Source organism: Felis catus, chromosome D2 (genome assembly GCF_018350175.1).
Source record: "Felis catus isolate Fca126 chromosome D2, F.catus_Fca126_mat1.0, whole genome shotgun sequence".
In the NCBI taxonomy this organism is placed as follows: domain Eukaryota; kingdom Metazoa; phylum Chordata; class Mammalia; order Carnivora; family Felidae; genus Felis; species Felis catus.
Window position 1 is genome coordinate 22,289,838 of NC_058378.1, and position 24,375 is coordinate 22,314,212.

At 36.8% G+C, this 24,375-nt stretch overlaps 1 protein-coding gene across 4 annotated transcripts in view; it reads right to left on the bottom strand.

Annotated features, from left to right (window-relative positions):
- The window catches only part of ANK3 (ankyrin 3), a 682,576-nt gene that overhangs the window by 433,050 nt on the left and 225,151 nt on the right, over window positions 1–24,375 (bottom strand). The window lies entirely within an intron of this gene.

The window sequence follows — 24,375 nt, forward strand, 5'->3', positions numbered from 1 at the left end:
ATGTAAGAGAAGAAAACACTCTCAAACTCATTTTACAAGGCCAGCATTGCCCTGATACTGAAGACAGGAACACCACACACACACACACACACACACACACACACACACACACACACACATTACAGGCCAATACTCCTGATGAACACAGAAGCAAAAAAATCCTTTCAACAAAATATTAGCAAACTGATTCAATGATACATTAAAAGATCATACCCCATGATAAAGCAAGATTTCTTTGAGGGATGCAAGGATGGTTCAGTGTTCACAAATCAATTAAAGCAATAAAGTACACCAACAAAATGAAAGATAAAGATCATATATACATCTCAATATAGGCAGAAAAAGCATTTGACAAAATTCAGTGTTCATTTATGCTGAAAACTTTCAACAAGGTGGGTATAGAAGGAATGCACATAAACATAATTAAGGCTATATATGACAAACCCACAACTAGTATTATACTCAATGGTGGAAAGCTAAAAACTTTTCCTCTGAAATCAAGAACAAGACAAGGATGCCCTTCTTGTCACTTTTATTCAACACAGTATTGGAAATCCAGAGCAATTAGAAAAGAAAAAGAAATACAAGGTATCCAAATTGGAAATAAAGAAGTAAAACTGCACCATTTGAAGATGACATGATACTATATACAGAAAACCTTAAAAACTCCACCAAAAAACTGTTTAGACTAGTAAATGAATTCAGTAAAGTTGCAGGATACAAAATTAACATAAAAAAACCTGTTGCATCACTATGCACTAAGAACAAATCATGAGAAAGACAAATCAAGAAAACAATACCATTTACAATCACATCAAAAGGAGTAAAATACATAGAAATAAATATATCTAAGGTGGTAAAATACTTATACACTGAAAATCCTAAAACACGGATAAAAAAAATAGAACACACAAATAAAAGATATTCTCTGTGCTCATGGATTCGAATAATTAACATTGTCAGATTGTCCATACTACCCAAATCAATATACAGAATCCCTAGCAAAATTCCAATAGCATTTTTCACATAACTAGAACAAATAATAATAAAATTTGTATGGAACACAAAAGACCCCAAATTGTCAAAGCAATCTTAAGAAAGAAGAGCATTGCTGGAGGTATCCTGCACCCTGATTTCAAACTATATAAAAAGATATAGTAATCAAAACAGTATGGTATTCAAATAGTAAGACACATAAATTAATAGAACAGAATAAAATAGCCCAAAGGAAAACCATGCATACATATATGGTCAAAGATGGTAAGATATACAACAGGGAAAGTACAGTCTCGTCAATAAATGGTGTTGGGAAAGCAGGACAACTGCATGCAAAAGAATGAAACTGAACCATCTTACATCATACACAAAAATTAACTCAAAATGGATTAAACTTGATTGCAAGATCTGAAACCATGAAACTCCTAAAAGAAAACTGACAGTAAGCTTCTAGACATTGGTCTCGGCAATGTTTTTCTTGTGTTGGTTGGGTTTTTTTGTTTTTTTGTTTGTTTGTTTGTTTGTTTGTTTGTATCAAACTCCAAAGGCAAGGGAAACAAAAGCAAAAATCAACAATTGGGACTACATCAAACTAAAAGGCTTCTGCACAGCAAGGGAAACCATCAACAAAATGAAAAGGCAATTCACTGAACAGGAGAAGATATTTGCAAATTATATATCTGATAAGGGGATAATATACAAAGAACTCCTACAAATCAATACCAAAAAAATCTGATTTTAAAAATGGGCAGAGGATCTGATTAGACATTTTCCCAAAGATATATAGATGGCCAAAGGAACATGAAAAGATATGTAACATCATTCATCATCATGGAAATGCAAATCAAAATCACAATGAGATATCACCTTATAGCCATTTGTATGGCCACTATCAAAAAAGCAAAAACAATAAATGCTGGTGAAAATGTGGAGAAATTAGTAAAATTAGTCAGAGGAATAAATACTGCCTTATTTCACTTCTAAGTAGAATCTGACAAAAACAAAAAACAAACCCAAACTTATAGATACAAAGAACAAAGTGGTTGTTTCCAGAAGGGAAGAGAATAGGGCTGGGGACAAAAAAAATGCAGAAGATCAAGAGATACAAACTCCTTGTTATAAAATAAATAAGTCATGGAGATGTAATGTATAGCATGGAGAATACAGTCAGTAATATTGTATTAAAAATGAATGGTGGCAAGTGGTAATTTGACTTAGTGTGGGGATCATTTCACAATGTACATAAATATCAAATCACTATGTTGTACATCTGAAACTAACATAATATTATAGGTCAATTATACCTCAATTTAAAGAATTGAGAATTTTCAATTTCTAAGTCTAAGTTTTTAAGAAAAAATACTAATCCAAAGGGATGCATGTATCCTGGTGTTTCTCTAGTAGTATTAACTACAATAGCCAAATTATGGAAACAGCCCAAGTGTCCATCAACTGATGAATGGATAAGAAGATCTGGGATATATATAATGAAACATTGCTTAGCGACAAAAAAGAATGAAATCTTCTCATTTGCAATGATATTGATGGAGCTAGTGAGTATTATGCTAAGCGAAGTAAAACAAGAGAAAGATATGATTTTACCCATATGTGGAATTTAAGAAACAAAACAAATGAGCAAAGGGGAAAAAAGGGGAGACAAGGAAACCAAGAAACAGACTCTTAATTATAGAGAACAAACTGATTGTTACCAGAGGGGAGGTGGATGGTGACGGGTTAAATAGGTGATGGGGATTAAGGAATGCACCTGTTGTGATAAGCACTGGGTGAGGTATGGAAGTGTTGAATCACTAAATTCTACACCTGAAATTAATATTATCCTGCATGTTAGCTAACTGGAATTTAAATAAAAACTTTAAAAATATATTTTAAAAAGAAATTATTACATGGTTACATCTAACAACTAATTTAAGATGACCCCAATGTTACTTTCCCCTTTATATCAAGTAAAATAATGATTTTTCAAACTATACATACACACATCTTTGTATTTTGCGGTTGTAAAAATGACATTTAACTATAACACTGGTACAGTTAAGTGTAGGGATATAATCCATGAGGCTCACCACAGAACAATAATAAAGGCCACTAATTTTCAGCAAAGCAGTATGGTGGAAAATAGAGCCCTGGAATAAGAACTAAGAGACGGAGGTACTCTGCTGACTATAACTCTGAGTTTGTAAATCCAGGCAAGTCACTTAGCTCTGGGGTTCCAGTTTCTTTATGTGTACTGTGAGTGGGTTCCCTTACATGCCATCCAAGCTTCCCTTGATCCTGACATCCTACAGGCTGCAATCTGTTTCTCCCCAGGTCTACACCTGTTCAGGAACCTGGTGCTCACCACAGATTATGACACCTCCAATTTTAGGAAGACTCCAGGTCTCAACAAAGTCTGACTGATGGAACAGCAAGGAGAAGTCTATTTCTAGTCTTTCTCATAAGATATGAATGAAGCCATGCAAACAGGCAGGGAGTCCCAGACATGTGGAAGAGATTATCCTCAGGGAAGAGTATAACAGTGCACTCAGTTCTGTAACACATCTGTATAAGGGGTTTCCGGGAAGACTAACAAGGGACCCAAGACTTCTGGGGGGAGATGGAGAGAGGTAGGCAGCTGGGGAAGGTGCTGTTGATAAATCACTCCTGAGCACAGCTCTCCCAGGGTGGGTTAGATGCCCCACCTACTGTTCCCATAGTCCCGTGAACAAATCTAAGCATTTGTCATGATTTATAATTAGCTGCATGAGCTGTCCGGGCAGAGACTGTGGCTTTCTGATTCATAGTGTATCTCCAGCATTCAGAAGTTTCTGACATGCTTCACTTGTGTTTGCTGGGAGAGGAATGATAACTTACGATGGCATGGGAAATATGAACACGATAGTCACACTGAGAACATTCTACCTAAAGTAGCTGTAGGGGTGCCTGGGAGGCTCCACTGGTTAAGTGACGGACTCTTGATTTTGGCTCAGGTCACGATCTCAAGGTGGGGGATCAAGTCCCACATCAGCCCTGCGCTGGGCATGGAGCCTGCTTAGGATTATCTCTCTCCCTCTCTCTGCCCCTCCTCCACCCACATATGCTCACTGGCACATGCTCTCTTTCTCCATCAACTAACTAACTAACTAACTAACTAACTAAATAAATAAATAAATAAATAAATAAATAAATAAAATGGCTGTAAATTTTAAGTAGTACATTTAAAAATGGGCTTTTTGGATACTAAAAAGGAAAGCTATAATTTAAGAGAACAGAGAAGAATAAGTTGGCAAAACAAAGGAGAAAAAAAGGAAAAAAATGAAGCAGGAAGGGGGTTCTTGAAGAAAGAGGGCTTATTATTGAGAGATTGGAAAGGACAACTTCACTCAAATGGAGTCTACCCTATAGGTGGATGTGACAGGTGCTGGTTATGCAAATCAGAAAGTGCTTTTTCCATACGCTAGCAGCAAGCTCTCTGAACAGGAATTCCTGGCAGTGTTATAAATACATGCAATGGGAAGAATTATTAATTAGAACATAAGTGACAATTAAGTAAAAGAATAGCAAGAGTTCCTTATCAGTTTTAATGAAAATATTGGGCCTCCATTAAACTCTATAGTTATTAGTAATAAAAGTATGACCAAGTTTTATAAGCACACTTGAACAAGCCTTGATTTTATTCTGTCATCTATCTGCAGTCGATATTTTTAAATTCTAAGACATGGAATGTTAAGAAAAAAATTCTTTAACGATATGTATTAGAATAAAGTAAATTAATAACTTCTCTTACTGATCTATTTATTCATGCAAACACAAAGAAATCGGTGTCTCCAATTTTCAGTAGTGTATGTAATAATACAACTTTTGAAAGATGCTTTTCAGAATAGAGTAACATTTATAGACTCCCTATTCCTAAAAGTTATGTAGCAACTGTCAGTCTATATTATAGTTTTATAAACAAAATTAAATACTTTTATTAAATTTACATGCTATTTATGCTTTAATGCTAATTTTTAAAAAATTTTTAATTATAAATTTTGTTTAATGTTTTATTTATTTCTGAGAGAGAGAGACAGAGTGTGAGCAGGGGAGGGGCAGAGAGAGAGAGAAACACAGAATCTGAAGCAGGCTCCAAACTCTGAGCTGTCAGCACAGAGCCCAACGCAGAGCTCCAACTCACAAACCATGAGATCATGACCTGAGCCAAAGTTGGACACTTAACCAACTGAGCCACCCAAGAGCTCCTAATGCTAATTGTTTTAAGCAAAGGAGCAGCATATATTTTTTTCCCAAATTTAATAATGCAAATATGTTAGTTGTTCTAAAAGTTATTGCTATGAGCAGTTATGTGGCAGGGCAGGGCAATTAAAAAAAAAAGAAGAAGAAGACTTAATATTTTAAAGGGGAAGAAAAACCCTCAACCATGTAGTGAAAAATCTATACTGTAAATCTTTGAAGACATCAACTATAGTTTATTCATCCTGGATTACTCAGAATATCCAGTATTTAGCACATCACCTAGAATCACTCAATATAGTATATGAAAGAAGAGAAACTGGGAGATGTGTAAAGGAAATAAAGGGAAAAAAGTAAAAATGGTCTCCAAGAGAAAATCAAAAATATCTCAGATAAACATTTGACCCAACTCTCCATTAAGACTAAAGCAAAGGAGTTTCCTAACACCTGAAAAGGATAAATCAAACAAGGCAGAAAAGACATGAACAATAGTTAAGCATGATCAATGGGCAGGAGTTTTAATAAATTAACAGTGCTTATCAATTAGTGCACATAAGGACCACTGTGGGCCAGAGGGAGGACTACCTGGTAAAACGCATATCTCCAGGTGCCCACTGATGAATCTGACTTGCAAAGTGTATTTGGTGACCCCCAAGAATCTCTGGAAATTCGACTTAGGATCTTCACTTTTAATAAATTCCCCCAAATAATTTTGATGTTGTTGGTTCATAGGTTATCCTTTGAAACCCTGGGCATCTGATCAAAATTTACTATGAGATGAGAAAAAATATATACTTTAGACTTCAGGTTGAGGCTTTTTTCTACTACACCAAAAGAAAGTGAAGTACAAGGGGGAACAAAGACCTGTGGGAGAGAGTAAGGAATTTGAAACAAGTTTGAAGTGTTTAATTATAGGTGATAGATACCATCTGGATTTTCTCTGCTTATCAGCTAATTAAAATGTCTGCCAAAAGTAACTCAGTTTAAGAAACTCCCTTAGGCCAAGTTGTCTGTCACATGGAAGTATAAATGCTGGGATCAGTTTACACATGCCATAGAAGGAGTGGGAAGGTGAGTGGGAAAGGGCCGTTGGGTGAAAGTCTGTGGAAGTTCTAGAAATCGGTCATCCCAGTAAGACAAAGATGCACCACACCTTAGACGAAGAGCTCTTAAAGATGTGAAGAAATGCTTAACAATTTCTGAAGTACAACTCACATACCATACAACTCACCAATTTGAAATTAAACTGTTGAATTCAACAATGTCAGCACATTCACAGCTGTGTGATTTTAGAACAATTTATCATCCCAAAAGAAACCTCACACCTATTAGTAAACAGCCCCAACAATCCCCTCTCCACTCCCAGCCTTAAGGAACCAGGAATCTACCTTGTCTCGATTGTTTTCCCTATTCTGGATATTTCATCTAAATGAAATAATAGAATATGTTAGCCTTTTGTGTCTGGCTTCTTTCACTTAGCACAAGCTTTCCAGGTTCATCCACCCTGCAGACGGTAGTATGCACTTCATTCCTTCTGCTGCCAAAAAATATATTTTTAAACCGAATGTTTACAAAATAAGCACTCTTATCAGAGTGCTTATTTATTCATGTATCAGACTAATATAACATATGCCAGTGGCTAAGTTGTATAAATCGATCTTATTTGATATAATTTGACATTACCAAGCATATTCTTGGCAGTTTTGCTCATATTTATAAATAGACTCCCACCAGAAATGGAGGCCATGTACTATATTTTTATACTAAAAAATGCATTTTAATAGTGTATTCTAGGCAAAACTACAACACTTTCATTCTTACCATGGTTGCATTTGAAACAAGTGGCCATAGCCCATAATCTCAAAACACTTGTAATACATAAGGGGGCAAACAAAAGTGAATAACAGTACTTCAAACCAAAACATAAATGTGCAACTAGCTTATGCTGAAACAGCCATTAGGATCAAGAGCCTCACTGAGGTTCAGTGAGTTTGATCATCGATGTCTAACCATATAAATTCTGAAAGGGCAGGTACACTTTACTTGTTTGTAGATAACATCCCAAGCATCCCAAGCCAGTGCAGTAAAAAAGAAAAAAAAGAAAAAAGAAAAAAAAAAAGAAAATTAGTTTTTTGTTTAGTTATTTTGTTACATGTTACAGGTTGTTGTATTCATTATGATGAATAGTTTTTAAAATAAGTTTATTATGAAAATAATTTATACTCATTTTAAAGATATGGAAAGATTAAATCATCATCTGTGATCACCCTATTTAGACAAAAGCCACAGCTATTATTTAGCACATTATGTTCTAGCCTTCTCTCTGAATAAACGGATATATTAATTGTTGTATATATAGTTTGAGTCATATTTCACTATTGCTACTCGAAAGAACTTAAACCTGTATGTACATAAAATTTAAAAGGCCTTTAAGTATTTCACATTTTCACAATCCTATTCACATGATCTTACTTACAACATATCTGTTATATAGTATGTACACGGGGTCCAAAAGAAAGCATATGCTTACAAATGAAGTACTAGCCATCATAAGATAATGTTCCATTAATAAACTTCCTAAAATAAATTTTCCTTGTAAGTAGAAAGCAAAACAAAGTTCGGCTATGATCTGAAGTTATGCTCATGTATACTGAACAGGACAAAGCCTTCCCCCCCACCCCACCCCCCACTCATTTATTCATCAGGGCACACAGGTAAACCAAGGTGACCTTGACAAGGTTTGCTTCAGTAATCCCAGCTTGTCCCTTCTCCACCCTGTTTCTCCCGGTGCACACCCCTATTCCACCTGTGGCACCCACTGCTTTCCACTACTCTCCTTACCCAAACCAGAGAGGGTGGTAGTAGGATGATACTGAGTTGGAGGCAGTAGCCTGGGCTACTTACTGGTCACAGTTATAGCCCCTTAGATGAGCAGTGGTATCATTGGAAGCACAACTGTTTCAGCAATAAAAGTGAGAGCTCTTCGTCAGTGGCTCTCAAGACCCCTGTCTTGTCCAGATGGGCACCCTCTAAAACCTGGTTGGCACATTCTCAGTGTTCCCCAGCCCTACTGAACCAGAAACTCTGGGGCAGGGGCCGGCAAATTTGTTTTAACATGCATCATGCCTCTGATAAAAGTCTGACCACACTGCTCTGTACTCCCTCTAACTTCCTGCATCTCCTCTGCTACCCTCACTTCTGAGAAAAAGCACTCAGAGACTCACGGGGACCCAGAAGGACACAACCAAGCCTCCCCCCATCCTTATCCATGACCGCACCTTACCCATGACCTTTCTCAAGCTGGTCCCTCCACCTGTGCTCTTCTCCCACCCTCTCTCCTACTCGAGTACATCACTTCACTTCTCCTTTCTCTTTTATTCAGCAATATATTTCCCTTCAACTTTATCATTTTTATTAGCATACAAACTTGCTGTTATCCACCCCCCCCAGCCAAAATAAATCCTTTTAATCTCTATTTCCCTTGCTAGCTACTTCCACTAGCTTTATAAACTGAAGTATGATTAATATACAATAAAATGCACAGATTCTATGGGTTCAGGTTAGTAAGTTTTGAAAACTGCTGAAACCCATGTAAACACCACCCAAAACAAATTGTAAAGCATCTCCATCACCCAAGAAAGTTCCTTCCTGCCCCTTTACAATCAATTCCACTTTATCCACTCAGGCCACCACTGACCTGATTTATAGAACTAGAAGTAATTTTGCCTGTTCTATGGCTCCATAGAAATGGAATCATATAGTCTGTACTCTTTCATCTGGCCTCTTTTGCTCAACATAATGTATTTGATATTCACCATATTGTTGTATATCAGTTATTTGCGCCTTTTTATTCTTTATTACCAAATAATATTCCATTATATGAATCCACTATCCTCTGTTTATTCTTTCAGGTGTCAGTAGATATTTAGACTGGTTTTAGTTCATATTATGACTAGGGCTACAGTGAACGCTCATGTGCAAGTCTTTTCTGAAACTGATTTGTGTTTGATAAACATATACAGTAAGGGAATCTGGGTTATGTGTCCTGAATAAACCTATTTTTAAGTTTCAGAGTCAGCAAAATGCACGAATACTTTTGCCCTTAAGGCTTTAAACTGTTCAATCAAAATCCCTGCCACTATGAATGCCAAGCTAATCACAGTTTTATAGTGTTTGAGAGAAATACAGAACTCCTTTCTTGATCCATAAATATTATACCAAACATTCTTTCCATTCTTTTCTATCCCCACCCTAATAATACTTTGTGCTTACTATGTTTAGGACTGGGTGTGAATAAAAACTGCTCAAGGAACTGTTGGTATAGAGTGGGAAATTAGACAGGATGGACAGTGCAGTGAAATATTTTAAGTGCAAGAATAAAAATATGTATCAGGTAAAATGCTTCCCAAGAAAAAATTGACCATATGATTGAGACACAGGAAGGGATGGTGACTAAGAGCACAGATCCAAGAGCCAGACTAAGGTCAAATTCCACTGCCATCGCTTTTAGCCTTTGAGCAGATGACTTCATCTTTGTGCCTCAGTTTCCTCAATGAGATAGAGATAGGAGTGCCTACTAGTAGTGGTTTTTTATGGTTTTATATGTATTAAGCACTTAGAATAGTGTTTATGCTATTTATATACACATACATGCATGCTTTATATGTGTATTTCTATACACCAAGTAGTCACCATTGTTATCATCATCACCAACACCACCATTGCCTCCTCCTCAGTTCTCCTGGGGACATAAAAGGAGTAGAATTTTGAAGTCTTTAAGAAGGGGATAGTGATTGAGCTGGGACATAAAAGTAAATGAAACAGCAGGAACACAGGCACTGTCAAGAATACCACGGCATGTTTGGGGGGAAAGTAGGAAAAACTAACTGAAATACAAGGCATGAGATAAGGCTAGGACATGGAAAGGAATTTCACTCGACAAAGGGGAGCTTCTGACTACAAGTCAGAAATTATCAGTTGCATTTCTGGGAAGTTGACTGAGTAGAGATGAAGAAATTGGAAGAGGCTGTAGCAAGGAAGGAGAGAGAGAGACAGAGTAGTTAATGACCAGCAATGATAAGAGCCCAAAGGGAGGCAGTAGAAACACAGACAGGAGAAGGAGGAGAAGAGGCCAAGAGAAGATAAGGAAGAATCAAAAGATTTTGGCTACTGATTGAGTGGTCAAACAGGACTCCTGGGGTCTTAGCTTAAATGATTTGTCAAGTTAAGAGTAGAAAAGTTGGAACTGTTAGGTAAAGATAACCAGCTCAATTTTGGACTGTAATGGATTTGAGACTTTGTTGGCAGTTTCAAGTTCAGTTTTCCAGGAAGAAACTAGATGTATAGATATGAAAAGCTAAAAATATTTTGGGTTGAGTGTATAGATGTGGGAACTATTTTCACACATCAAGGTGGTAGTTAAGCCATGGGGGTGGATAAAATCATACACACACAGAGTATACAGTGAGAATAGGATTCTCAAACACAAAGCTTGGGAATATAACATTTTATTTTATTTTAAAGTTTATTTTCATTTGAGAGAAAGAGAGTGAGTACGAGGGGTGCAGAGAGGGAGAGAATCCCAAGCAGGCTCCACAGTGTCAGCACAGAGCCTGACACAGAGCTTGTCTAACCAACTGTGAGATCATGACCTGAGCCGAAATCAAGTCCAACGCTCAACAACTGAGCCACCCAGGTGCCCCAGAAATATAACATTTTAAAGTTGGCAGGGTTTCTGTTACTTGGTGTGGAAAACACCCTGACCGATAAAAGGTATCACTGGAGATGGAAGGAAATAATTAAACTGGAAACAGGAAGAGAGTGCTATTATTGAAACCCAGAGAAAAAATAAAAAGCTTCAAAATGAAAAGAAGCACAAGAGATATTATCTGATCTTTGAATCATGTGTACATATGTATGTGAACATTGTTTATACTGACATATGTTTCTCTGTATATCAACATATAGGTGCTCTTCCTCTCTCTTGATCATTGTATTTATAAAAACATTACTAAATATTTACTCATTCTCTCTCTCCCCAAAATCTAACCTGATGCCTGCCTCGTAAGCTTGCAGTAAATATTTGTAGGGTAAATAAAAACTGGTTCCAATAAAGTGTGTAATTTTAGGCTTCCTTTTAAAAATTTGATCAGTTTTATTGTTAATTAGTTACTATGGGAGATGGTCTCTCAACTACCTTCAATAAATACACACTTTAAAATGTAGGAATCTTGACACTTAGGTCATGGTTTCATATTTTTAATTACTCCTACTGAAAGTTAATATTGTGTATACCATAGATTTGATGTCATAAATACATAGGTAGCCTACATAAATACATACATAGCCTAATACCAACAGTGACTTTACCATTCTAAATCACCACAGAATAAGATTAATTCTACAGGGATTAGCAAAAATACTTACAAGCCTAGATTTCTTCTAGCTTTAAAAGAACTAAGAAATCTAACCATACTTTCTCCAAAGAATCAGAAATAGCAAAAAATAGGAAGAAACCTTTTCTTCATTCTTTTGTAAGAGAGAGAAACCACTATTTCCTGTAAGATATATCCACAAAGTGGCAAAAAGTTCATATCAACAGCAAATTGCAATTGTCTTATAGTACAGACGAATAGGGCAACTTTAAGAAGTTCCATACAAAGCTTTACAAACCAAAACTAACACTTCAAGGTCAAGTCCTATAGAACTACACTAAACCCCTATGGTTAAGATTTAGGCCATGGTTGTAGAAATTTACTATTCAAAGTGTGGTCCATGGACCAGCAACATTGACACTGCTTGTGAGTGTATTGAAAAGCAGATTTGTGGGCTCCACCCAGACCTACTAAATCAGAATCTACATTATTGACAGGACCCTTAAATGCTTGGTAGACACATGACCATTTGTAAAGCACACTTCTGGAATATTCTCCATTTGACCTCTTGCTTTAATTCTCATTGAAAGCATACCAAGCCCATGATTCATGATAGCTAGCCTAAAACTCTAGTGCAGTGCTCAGTTCATTGTGCATGTAGGGTTCCAGCAAAAAAGCAGAAGTCCAAGAGTCTGATTCAAAAGCAAACCATAACATGACAGCTACCTTTTTATGAAGTACTGTGAAAAACACTGGGTATGATTTGTAATACTTAGATTAAAAAGAAAATTTCTATAATCTCACTGCAAATTCCAATATGGTAGAGGGAGGAGAAAGAGAAATAAATCTGCAATTATATAATTTAACACACAGTGGGGCAAAGAGTGTTAAAAGACATGGAGATTCAAGCAGAGAAGCAACCGTTAGTTATGATTCTTTAGAAGACTCCAGAGGCTTGCCCTTAATAATTAACTTATCTTTGCAAATCCCTGTTTCAGAGGCATGTAATAGGTGTTCCTATAGCTGATGTAATCTAAATTGAGGACAGATCCCAGATGTCTGTATGTTTCTTTTTTTTTTTTTCTTTTCTTCACCACCTCCTGGCCCTGAGATTTCAATAGCAAACTGTCTACTCCTAATTTAAAAAAAAATTTAAGTAAACTCAAAACAAATCATCGTTAAAAACAAGCAAGGCAAAGTTAAATGCATTCTACTTCCTATTTCTTTATAATCATTATTTCTTCATAATTAGAAACCTGCATGGTATTCCATCTCTGGGGAAATCTAATCTGCTCACTTTTCTCCAAAATGACTTTAAGAAGGAAATCTTCCATATGAACATTAGCCTTCCTTTTTATTATTATAGCTCAATTTATTCAACTTTAATTACTTTAAAGGCAAGACAACCTTCCTTTCAAGATAAGAAACATGTTGCACTATTTGGTATACTTCACACAATATCCTGAGACCAAAAAAAAAAAAAAAATCATCCTAATTTACCAAGGAGAAAAATGTAAGGCATGGCAAGGTTGAATTGTTTGGCTAGTAGGTAATTCAGAGGCAGATAGGGCCTGGGTCTCCCATTTCTCACCCATTTGTACCACATCTTTCCTCCTTATACATTACAAACATTTAGACAGATGATCACTGAAGATTACCACTGATGTTCACTTCTGAGAAAGGACTTCACACAGGAAGAACGTCTTCATTTTTGATACAACACAGGCTTTTGCAGGGGTGGGGCAGGGAATGGTCCAAATGATTTGAAATAAATGTGCGTCTGATATCAGTCCTATCAATGGCACACTCAAGAGTGATTGTGGTTGTCCTGGTACGTAATTACATTGAAAACTGCTCAAAGGCTGGGGTGCCTGGATGGCTCAGTGGGTTGAGCGTCTGGCTCTTGGTTTCACTCAGGGTCAAGATCTCATGGTTCGTGGGCTTGGGCCCCGTGTCAGGCTCCGTGCTGGAGGTATAGAGCCTGCTTGGGATTCTCTCCCTATCTCTCTCTCTCTCTCTCTCTCTCTCTCTCTCTCAAAATAAACATTAAAAAAAAAAAAAGCTCAAATGCCAACAATAGATACCACACAAAATGAAGTCCTAGGAAGCCACATGTACAGATTTTCTTCTTCTAAGTTTGTGATATAAATGAACATGACAATGTGTAAAGCAAAAGCCTAGAAGGGAACTCAACACATGCATGATCACTCTTTTAAACTTTGTTCTCATTTCATTTTCATATTCCCACAAGTGGCTCTCAAGGTTCTTCTAAAGAAAAACAAGAGGGCCCCTCTGTTTCAAATTTTGTGTAGTAATAATATTCATCCATTAAAAATGTTCAGTTGATTAGCACTGCAGCCTTCTATTTTAAATCAGAAGTTCAGGTCCCCTTCCCAACTTGAACAAACTACCTAGGGGATTCTGATGCACAGAGTTGGAAAAGCAAGGCCCTAAATCACAATACAGGGATTAGGATGTACCAGACAAAGTACAACAAACTCAGCAAGACAAAATATGGTTGCCATAAATCACCAGTGAGATTTCACCCCTGCAGCTCAGACAATCGAACCTTCGGCATCTCTCAGTAAAACAAAATATTTTTAGAGGTTTTATCTGCAGTTGTGTCTTCCCCTCATGGGAACATCCGTTATCACCGTCAGACTCCTGACAATCCACCCACAATCCCTACCTCCAAATTGCCTCTCAACCTCTTTTCTCCTCCAGTTTTTTCCTAAGCCTCTTTCCCATCTCCACCTCCCTACCCCCAGATCTCCACCTCCTTTGTCCTTGAACTGGTGCTCTCACTCCGGAGGTATCACTGTAGCTCAAAGAGAATTCCATAAGAAAACAAACTCCCATTTACAAATCATTTTTTTTGTGATGGGCATCTCCTTAAATATGCTGAATCTGGGCAGAACACTGCTTCAAAGAGAGGATTTGGAAATGAAATGGCAAATCTGAGGTTAGCTTATTTTCACATCTGACAATAAATTTTGCAATGCATCCCTAAACTCTTATTCAACATTCCATCCCACTTTATTGTCTTTTACTGACTTGACTGATTTCCCCAGGTAGACTGCCATTCAAAAAACTAGTTATCATTATAAGCTATTAAGATACCAAGTTTCAATGTGGCCATTAAAATAGATTTGTAAAAAGATCAATATAGACATATTAAGGATAAAGATGAGAAGAATTTCACATTGACCCAATGAAAATGATTGATTTCAATGAAAATATGCTTGTCACATCAAGTAATTTAAACAATCTAGTCACATTATCTTCTTAGTCACAGTGTAGTAAAGTGGCAATGAACTACTGTTCATTTATTCATTGCTATAATCAAAGTCCCAGTTGTATGGTCCTCCACGATGCTGCAAGGAAGCTTGATTAAAATGTGTTCCTGCCCTCACAGGGTCCAGCGGCCTAGATATGTTTATAAAAATTAATTGGCCAGTATCCTAGTTACCTGACAAAATAATCTCCTTCAAAAAGGTCATGAATAAAGCCATATAAATTATTTCTAAAGAGTCCCAGGGATCTTATGCCATGACGCAAAAAAGAAATTCAGTTTGTTCATATCCAGTATGATCTGGGCACCTGTGAGTAGAAATTATCAGTCTTCCATAAAGCATATGATTTATAGTGCTAATTACATACATGTTTCTATACATACATGTTTTCATCAATAGTCAGAAAAGGAAACTAAGAAGCTCAGCTCTTAAAAACTGAACAATTTGTGAGACATTAGAAATGTCCTAATCAAGGAGTCAAATATCCAAATTGTATCAATTTGGTTTGACCTTTTCCGTCCAGATCAAAATGTGAGAGACATGGAAGGAAAACACCAGTTTAATAAAAGCTACTTAAAACAAAATGTTCCCCCAGTGCTGGCACCTCTTCCCCTCCTATGTTCAGCCTGCAGTGTCATGCATGGTCTATAGAGAAGCCAGATTCTAAGAGCATCTGAATGCTACAGTTCTGAGGGACTTGTTCAAAGACAGGAAAATAGAAAGCTTGGCCCACTTTAGTGGAATATTTTAAGTTCAACTTAGTGTCTTATTAGTATAAAAAAATCTCAAATATACACAACATATAGAGGGCTGCATAATTAATCTGTGAAGCTAAGTAGTGGGTGCACAGTGGTTATCAACATAAAAACAATCTCGTTCTGGCCAGAGGGCTCACAATCCCTCCCACACAGACACCTACTAAATTATTTTAAAGAATTCTGAAGTATCTTTCAGAAACATCTAGGTTAACTAAATGCCACCTATTATAAAACAGACAACTACAGCACTTACCGAAATCAACAGATCTTGACTAAATTACCTGAGCTGCTGCTGCACCTATTATTGACCAGAAAAAGCTAGAATGTTTGATTTACCCACTGATAACACAGCATTATAGATAGGGAAGGAAGATCAAGGCTTGCACTGTGTGACTGGAGTAGTCCCAAGAAAAATAATCCCTGACCGCAATCATTCTTCCCCCATACCTGTCCCCCAAATCTGTCTTACTAACTAAATTTGTACCACGAATGCTATTCATCTGGGTTTTGTAAACTGAATTTTGGGAAGAGGTAACACATTAAGCAGCTGTCAATCATATACATCCAACCTCAAATTAATCTTTTGGTTTTATTTTTGGAGACAACTAGCATGATGAAGAAACGAGAGTTTTGGTTTGTGTGAAGAATTAGGAATATATTTTAAACACAGATGAACTGAGGTTAGCAGATATCTTGTGCACAGAATAAAAGGCAATGGGGGGGTGGGAGTTGGAAACACAGAAATGGTGGGAGGGTTCCAAAAGCTATTCAACTGTTGGACACCTCCCAGGCCCCACCAACACACTAAGGGCAGGCACTGAGAACACATGCCTGAAAACAGAGCAAGGTTTTGAGACAACAGAGAAACCCTACAGCAGTGATTTTTGAAGGCAGTAAGGGGATCACCAGCACTGACACGACTTAGATCATTTTTGATACAGATTCCCAGGCCCTGGCCCATACCACGCCCCGCCCCCCCCACCCCCAACTGCCCAGTCAGAATCTCTACTGGTGAGATGGAGGAATCTGCATTTTATAACAAGTACTTCAGGTAATTCCTACAATGCCGAAGTTTGAGGACCACTGCTCTAGAAGGTTTTAGCACCTGTCCTTGAAGGACTCAAGTAGTCACCTTGAACCCTCTCTGCACACATACCTAATACAGCGCTTCTCAAGGAGATAATTGAGCGCGGTAACTTTATCCCTTTATTAAACAGATGTTACTATTTGAAAATGCTAACTACCTTGAGAGATGCAAAAACCAGATAAATATTCTGCCTTCCAGGACTATACATTCTCAACTTAATTATGTCATCATTAAATTGGGTCACTAAGAAGAGGGCATAAAGGATGTCATAAAAAAATTCAAAGTTATTCTTTACCAATAGGTGAATTTGCTGCAAGTCCAAATCAACACATTTCTGAGAGCTTTGACTTTAAGGTAAGGCAAAGAGAAAGGGGGTGAGGAAGGAAGGGCGCTGAGAGCAGACACGAGGTGAGGGGACAGAGTGTACATATCAGTACTGAGCCCTCATTCTAATCTACGTCCTAGCAGATTGAGAACTATGTTACAGGGAACCCCCTTCCCAAGGGAAGTGCATTTTTCTTTCCGTGTCATCAACCATGGTGCTGCCAAAGGAGAATACACTTCACAGAAGGGGCAGCACTTCACAGTGAAGAGTAGTCCTTTCCAAGAGGACACGTTCCAGAACTTGAGCTAGATACTGGAGAAGATCTGAATTCAACCAAAATGATAAACAGAAAATACTTTATCTAATACTTTTGACTAGCTAGAAAAGTCTTAGCCCACGTGGCAAAGCTTTCTGAAGCCTGGGGGATGAGCTGACAGTAACCACAGTGCCAGAGCTCTGCCACAGTTGAGGTGATCACAGCCATAATCACAACTTCCAGACCACAAGATGCAAGTGCTTACTCTACCTTAATAACAGCATAGCTCATAGCAAAGAGGAGCAGTAAGAACTCCCTAAATTCATAACAGGATTTGAAAAGCAGAGAGTTCATACAGAAGATAATACACAGCTCCAGATTTACACAGATCTGAGTCATGTTCTAGTAGTAGGACCTTAGGCCTCAGTTTTTTCATCTGTGAAATGGAATAATAATACCACACACTAAACAAGTGTTATGAAGATTACATGAAATATCTATAAAAAATGTTTGGCAGAATACTTGGCACTAAAGAAGGCTCTCTGGTTAACTAATCTAACTACAACCTTTTGGTTCATCATATATATTTGCTAGAAATTACATATGCATGTTTAAGTATGTAGCCTTAAGTCTGTAACTTTATATATTTGAAACTTTGTATCCATTTTTACTCATGTAGAAAGACAATCAGCAGACAGGTTGATTGTGCTTCTGTTGATATGTTCTCTTTAAACTTATTAAATTTAGTTTTTATCATTAGAGGACTCTGGCACACAAAGAGCAAATTTTTGAATAAATAACTATCACTACTCAAAAAAAACCCCAATAAACTAATGGAGTCCAAGTTATAAATACAGATCTGACAGAATTCACTATGAAGGTTTTAATGAAGGGAACAGCCATGAGTTACCATCAATAGTAAAACAGCAGTGATGACATTCTTTGATCATTTCCTACATATAAGAACTAGGAAAGCACTTAAGTAGACTGTCTCACTAAATCCTCATAACAATTTTTAAGACCAAGGTCTATTTTCACCATTTTACAGATCAACAAAAGGGGGCTTCTCAGAAATTCGTGTAAATTTTCTAGAATCACATGTGTAAGAACAATTTCAGTCCACCCAGTGTGAACCTGGAGCCTGTGTTCTTGACCAGAAAGCTATACTGCTTAAAATCCAGACCTGGACTTCTGATCTCCAAATCCAAGTTCATTCCATGTACTATGGAGCCTGGATAGGTACTATCACTATAATTCAGCCTATTAGAAACCAGAGTCAAAATCCCATTAGATTGCACATTCTCCTTTTAAAGTCTCCCCACTTTTACAATGAGATGAGGCCTTCACAAGCTGTTTCCCAAGTGTTCATATTTCCAGATGAGATGCCCATCCACAGTGAAAACATTCTTCAGATGGTACCCTCTGGAACTATCATTTGGCTGGGTGACAATGAGTCTTCTATTATCCTTTCCAGCTAATGGGATACCTTAACTCCATTCTATTACACTTTTTTTAAAGGTCCATAAAGAATGATCCTGAAAGTGAGAATTTCATGTGTTATGACTAAGAGATGATGAATTAAAGTATCAAAATATAAGGGGCAACAAAATGGATCTACCAGGGTTTGTAAGCAAACCAAACATCCATCACCATGTTTTTTTGTGATCTATTTTATTCCTAAGTGATATGTGTTAGATGTTTACCCAAAACCTGAATGCATTTAATATAACAATGGTAGGAAAAACCTTGATGGGCTAAGATCCTAGTGGCAGGTCTGTGTAACTAAGACCTCTCTAGCATGAGGATATCTGCTCATAACAGGGCAGTGTGTGGGCCGCAGCTTCCATCTGGCTGGTCATTTACAATTTATGACAAATATGAGGAATGCAGCTTTCTTTATGCATTTAGAGGCATTAAGTGTCTACTTTTCTTCCAGTATTTCCTGCATCAATTAATTGAAGTTGACTTCTCATTCCAAAGGATTTAATTACCATAAAGACTTAATGAGCAGGAAAAGGAAAATAAAGAAATTTCTTTTAAATATTACAGTGAGATAAAGAACAAATTGATGGTTACCAGAGGGGAGGTGGGTGGGGGGATAGGAAAACAGGTGATGGGGGTTAAGCAGTACATCTGTTGTGATGAGCACCGGGTGATGTAGGAATTGTTGAATCACTATAGTGTGCACCAGAAACTAACATTGTATGTTAACTATACTGGAATTACAATTAAAAAAAAAATTACAGTAAGAGCTCTATTTGAAGAATGGAATGAAGTTTGTTACTAAACAAATGTGGTTGAGATACTGAGAGGATCTATATAAACCTGATCTATGAGGTATTCTTATTGAAAATGTTAAAACTGAATATAGTCAACCGTTCAGATCCAACTTCCGGTTTACAAGTATGTGGGAATGGAAGAACAAATTACAGGACACCACCAACAGGAAACGAGAAAAATGCAAAATGCAGAATATTCCAGAGGATGTTTGACCATGTTTCATCAAATCAATGGCAAGAAAAAGTAAGAGAAAGGAGGAGAGGAAATTGTTCTGAATTTTAAGAACCTTGAGTGATACAACCAAATGCAACAATTGGAAATTTGTCTGAACCCGGATTCAAAGAAACCAGCTACAGAAAGTCATTTTTGAGCCATATGAGAAATTTGAACATAGACAAGGTATTAGAGGGTGTAAAGAAATTATTATCGATTTTCCAGGTGTGATGATAGTGTAGCTAAATGTAAGCAAATGTCCCTTTTCCTTGACATGCCTGTTGAAGTATTTAGGAGCAAATGACATGTCTAAGATTTGCTTTAAAATAGGTCAAACCCCCCGAAGAGCCAAGGTAATTTTGAAGAAGACCAAAGTGGGAGGCATCACAATCCCAGACTTTAGCCTCTACTACAAAGCTGTAATCATCAAGACAGCATGGTATTGGCACAAAAACAGACACATAGACCAATGGAATAGAATAGAAGCCCCAGAACTAGACCCACAAACGTATAGCCAACTCATCTTTGACAAAGCAGGAAAGAACATCCAATGGAAAAAAGACAGTCTCTTTAACAAATGGTGCTGGGAGAACTGGACAGCAACATGCAGAAGGTTGAAACTAGACCACTTTCTCACACCATTCACAAAAATAAACTCAAAATGGATAAAGGACCTAAATGTGAGACAGGAAACCATCAAAACCTTAGAGGAGAAAGCAGGAAAAGACCTCTCTGACCTCAGCCGTAGCAATCTCTTACTCGACACATCCCCAAAGGCAAGGGAATTAAAAGCAAAAGTGAATTACTGGGACCTTGTGAAGATAAAAAGCTTCTGCACAGGAAAGGAAACAACCAACAAAACTAAAAGGCAACCAACGGAATGGGAAAAGATATTTGCAAATGACATATCTGACAAAGGGCTAGTATCCAAAATCTATAAAGAGCTCACCAAACTCCACACCCGAAAAACAAATAACCCAGTGAAGAAATGGGCAGAAAACATGAAAAGACACTTCTCTAAAGAAGACATCCAGATGGCCAACAGGCACATGAAAAGATGTTCAACGTCGCTCCTTATCAGGGAAATACAAATCAAAACCACACTCAGGTATCACCTCATGCCAGTCAGAGTGGCCAAAATGAACAAATCAGGAGACTATAGATGCTGGAGAGGATGTGGAGAAACGGGAACCCTCTTGCACTGTTGGTGGGAATGTAAATTGGTGCAGCCGCTCTGGAAAGCAGTGTGGAGGTTCCTCAGAAAATTAAAAATAGACCTACCCTATGACCCAGCAATAGCACTGCTAGGAATTTACCCAAGGGATACGGGAGTACTGATGGATAGGGCCACTTGTACCCCAATGTTCATAGCAGCACTCTCAACAATAGCCAAATTATGGAAAGAGCCTAAATGTCCATCAACTGATGAATGGATAAAGAAATTGTGGTTTATATACACAATGGAATACTACGTGGCAATGAGAAAAAATGAAATATGGCCTTTTGTAGCAACGTGGATGGAACTGGAGAGTGTGATGCTAAGTGAAATAAGCCATACAGAGAAAGACAGATACCATATGGTTTCACTCTTATGTGGATCCTGAGAAACTTAACAGAGACCCATGGGGGAGGGGAAGGAAAAAAAAAAAGAGGTTAGAGTGGGAGAGAGCCAAAACATAAAAGACTGTTGGGAACTGAGAACAAACTGAGGGTTGATGGGGGGTGGGAGGAAGGGGAGGGTGGGTGATGGGTATTGAGGAGGGCACCTTTTGGGATGAGCACTGGGTGTTGTATGGAAACCAATTTGACAATAAATTTCATATATTAAAAAAAATAAAAATAAATAAATAAATAAAATAGGTCAAACCCTCCAAAAACAGTACAGTAATTACAGAAAAAATCTTGATAATTGGTAAATCTGTGATGATATTTGCATGACTCTCTTTTTGTGTATACTGAAATTTCACAGTGAAAACTTTTACTTAAAGAGAATCTAGAATGCTAGACGTATAAAACTACTGTGCAAAGTATTTTACATCAACATGAATTATAAAACATGATTGTTGAAAATTTTAACATGAAAGAAAGATATGTAAAATTATGCTTCTGAAAGAACTCATATTTTACTCAAATTCATTTATATCATTTGACTAAGTTTGTTAAACACTAATCTCTTATTTTGCCCACCAAGATCTATTTTCCTTTAGTTTGTCTTTAATATTTTAATACATGAGGGCTAATAGCTAATAGTATTAGCTATTCTTCTTAGAACATTACAAGGGAAATGCAACTAAAAGTTATTGTCACAATTATGAATTAAACTTTATATTTATTAATATTTCCAAACTTAATGGTAGCCATTTGCTATGCCATATGTATGGTTACTTAAGAAGCAAAGTCTGTCACAGTCAGAGGTAGGGTCCAGAGGTACAGCAAATGTCCTATTTATCCCACAACTCCAACTAACCTACAATCTTCCAGTTTCTTTTAGATGCCAAGATTTAGTATTTACAACAGAATACTCTGAGAGGAGTTAGGATTTTATGGACAAAAAATTTTCTTTCTGTTTAACAAAAACTCAACTTTGTGTTTTCCAACCTCAATTCAAAATATAATCCCAAACAGATTAGGTGACCTATCTCGGTTTACACAGTGAAAAGGTGACGATCACTTGGGATAGGTTCAAACTTGTCCAGTCAGCCCTCAAAAACAACCTGCTTCTACAGCTACCTGGGTCAAGTTTCTTCTTCCAGTTAAGTAACTATTCATATTCATAGTAAAGCCTAAAATCCATTCCACAGAGGAGCACAACAGAGCCTAAACGAAACTGATTTTTAGTGTTTACATTTGAAAGCATGAAATGCTGAGGAGAATGCTCACTGACGTAGCAAAATTTCAAAAATATTTTTCCTTCCCGTTCAGTGGCATTATTTTAATGATAAAGGAAGTCACTGTCCTGCTATAAAGACCACCAAAATGATTCAGCTCCTACAAGGAGAGCAGCTTGGTCACCATCAGCACCACTTAAAGGACTGTGCAACACATCACAAAAATCAGTCAAGTAAATTTCAGAGGGCTCTAGAAAGTTCCCCCAAGACTAACAACTGTGGCAATTTCTGAACTTCTATTAAAGAGAAACATGACTGGGGAATTGCTAGGACAGAAGATGATATAGTATAAACCATATACTCCAGACAAATACAATTTACTGATATTTTAAAAGTTATCTTCAAGTTTCTTGGAAGGCTCTAAAGAACCTCTGATTTCCCCAAAGGCCAAAGGCTCTGGATTTCTGTAGCTCAGTAACTCAGGAATGACTTTGCTTCTAATAAGAATGGAAAACTTGTCACAGAATACCCTAGTAAAATCTACGATACTAGGAACCGATGATATGATATATATTGGGTCCAAGCATAATGTTGATTGAGATTGATTTCTGATGAATAAACTACTAATAAAATTTACAACATACAAGATGAACATACAAGATGATACCTTCAGAGGTCTGAGGTTCATGACCAATTCTCTCAAGGCCTCATTGTGAAAGTTCTGTTTTTATGTCCTATTTTTTTCAAGGATATTTCTCATTAGTAGTAAAAAAAGTTATGTTGTAAATGGTAATATTGTATTTACTTATAAATCAGAGCTTTTTTGTTTGTGATCTGTGAAAGATAACATTTTGTTGAGAAAATAACCACCATTATAAAAGATTTATTCACACATCCATGTAGCATTTAGAAATTTGCTGTTTGAAAGTGTCAGATGTACAAAACTTGGTGCTTTCAGAGGGGATTCATTTCTACTAAAGTAAAACCCAAAGATTAATGCCACAGCAGCATAACAGTTAAGAATTAAAGGAATCATCTTGAAATAACCATCGTCTAAACGTACCGTTTCTTCTAAGAAAATAGAGTCAGTCAGCATTTGCAGTACTTTTAACATTGAGCCTCTCTAGAGTAAGATTTCTAAAGGTGATGATAATATTTCTTTTCCTTTATCTCAGCTATAAGAAGAAACCAACACATTCATATATTTTCTAAGTATGTCAAGCTGAAAACATGTGTATTTCAAAAGAAAGCTTGTATGCAATATCTGTTCTCTAATAAAAAGAACAACAACCCACCAAGAATTTATATTTAAATAAGTTTTGTGGTCTAATTTTAATCAAAGTGAAAAAACAATTCTCAACCAAAAGAAATGGCCAGCTAGTGAACTGAACTCCAAATTTCAAAAAACACAGAAGTGTCACTACATTTTTAACTCTTAGAAATTAACAATGGAAATATTTAAAGGATATAACAGTCCTAGAATACTAAAAAGCTATGTAATACTTCAAAAGTCTTTAATGACAATATATCTTTTCAGTAGTGAATCGAATAGAAATTCATATTCCTATTTAGATTTAAATACCTTTAGATTCCTTTCTAAGTATAGATCTGATATTTGAGTGTCTACCTAGTGAATAGTTTTCAAGTCTTTAAAAAGAAAACTCTAATTATACTTCTGTAATTTAGTACTCTGAATTTTAAAAAAATCTAATAATATTCTAGTCCTCAGGCAACT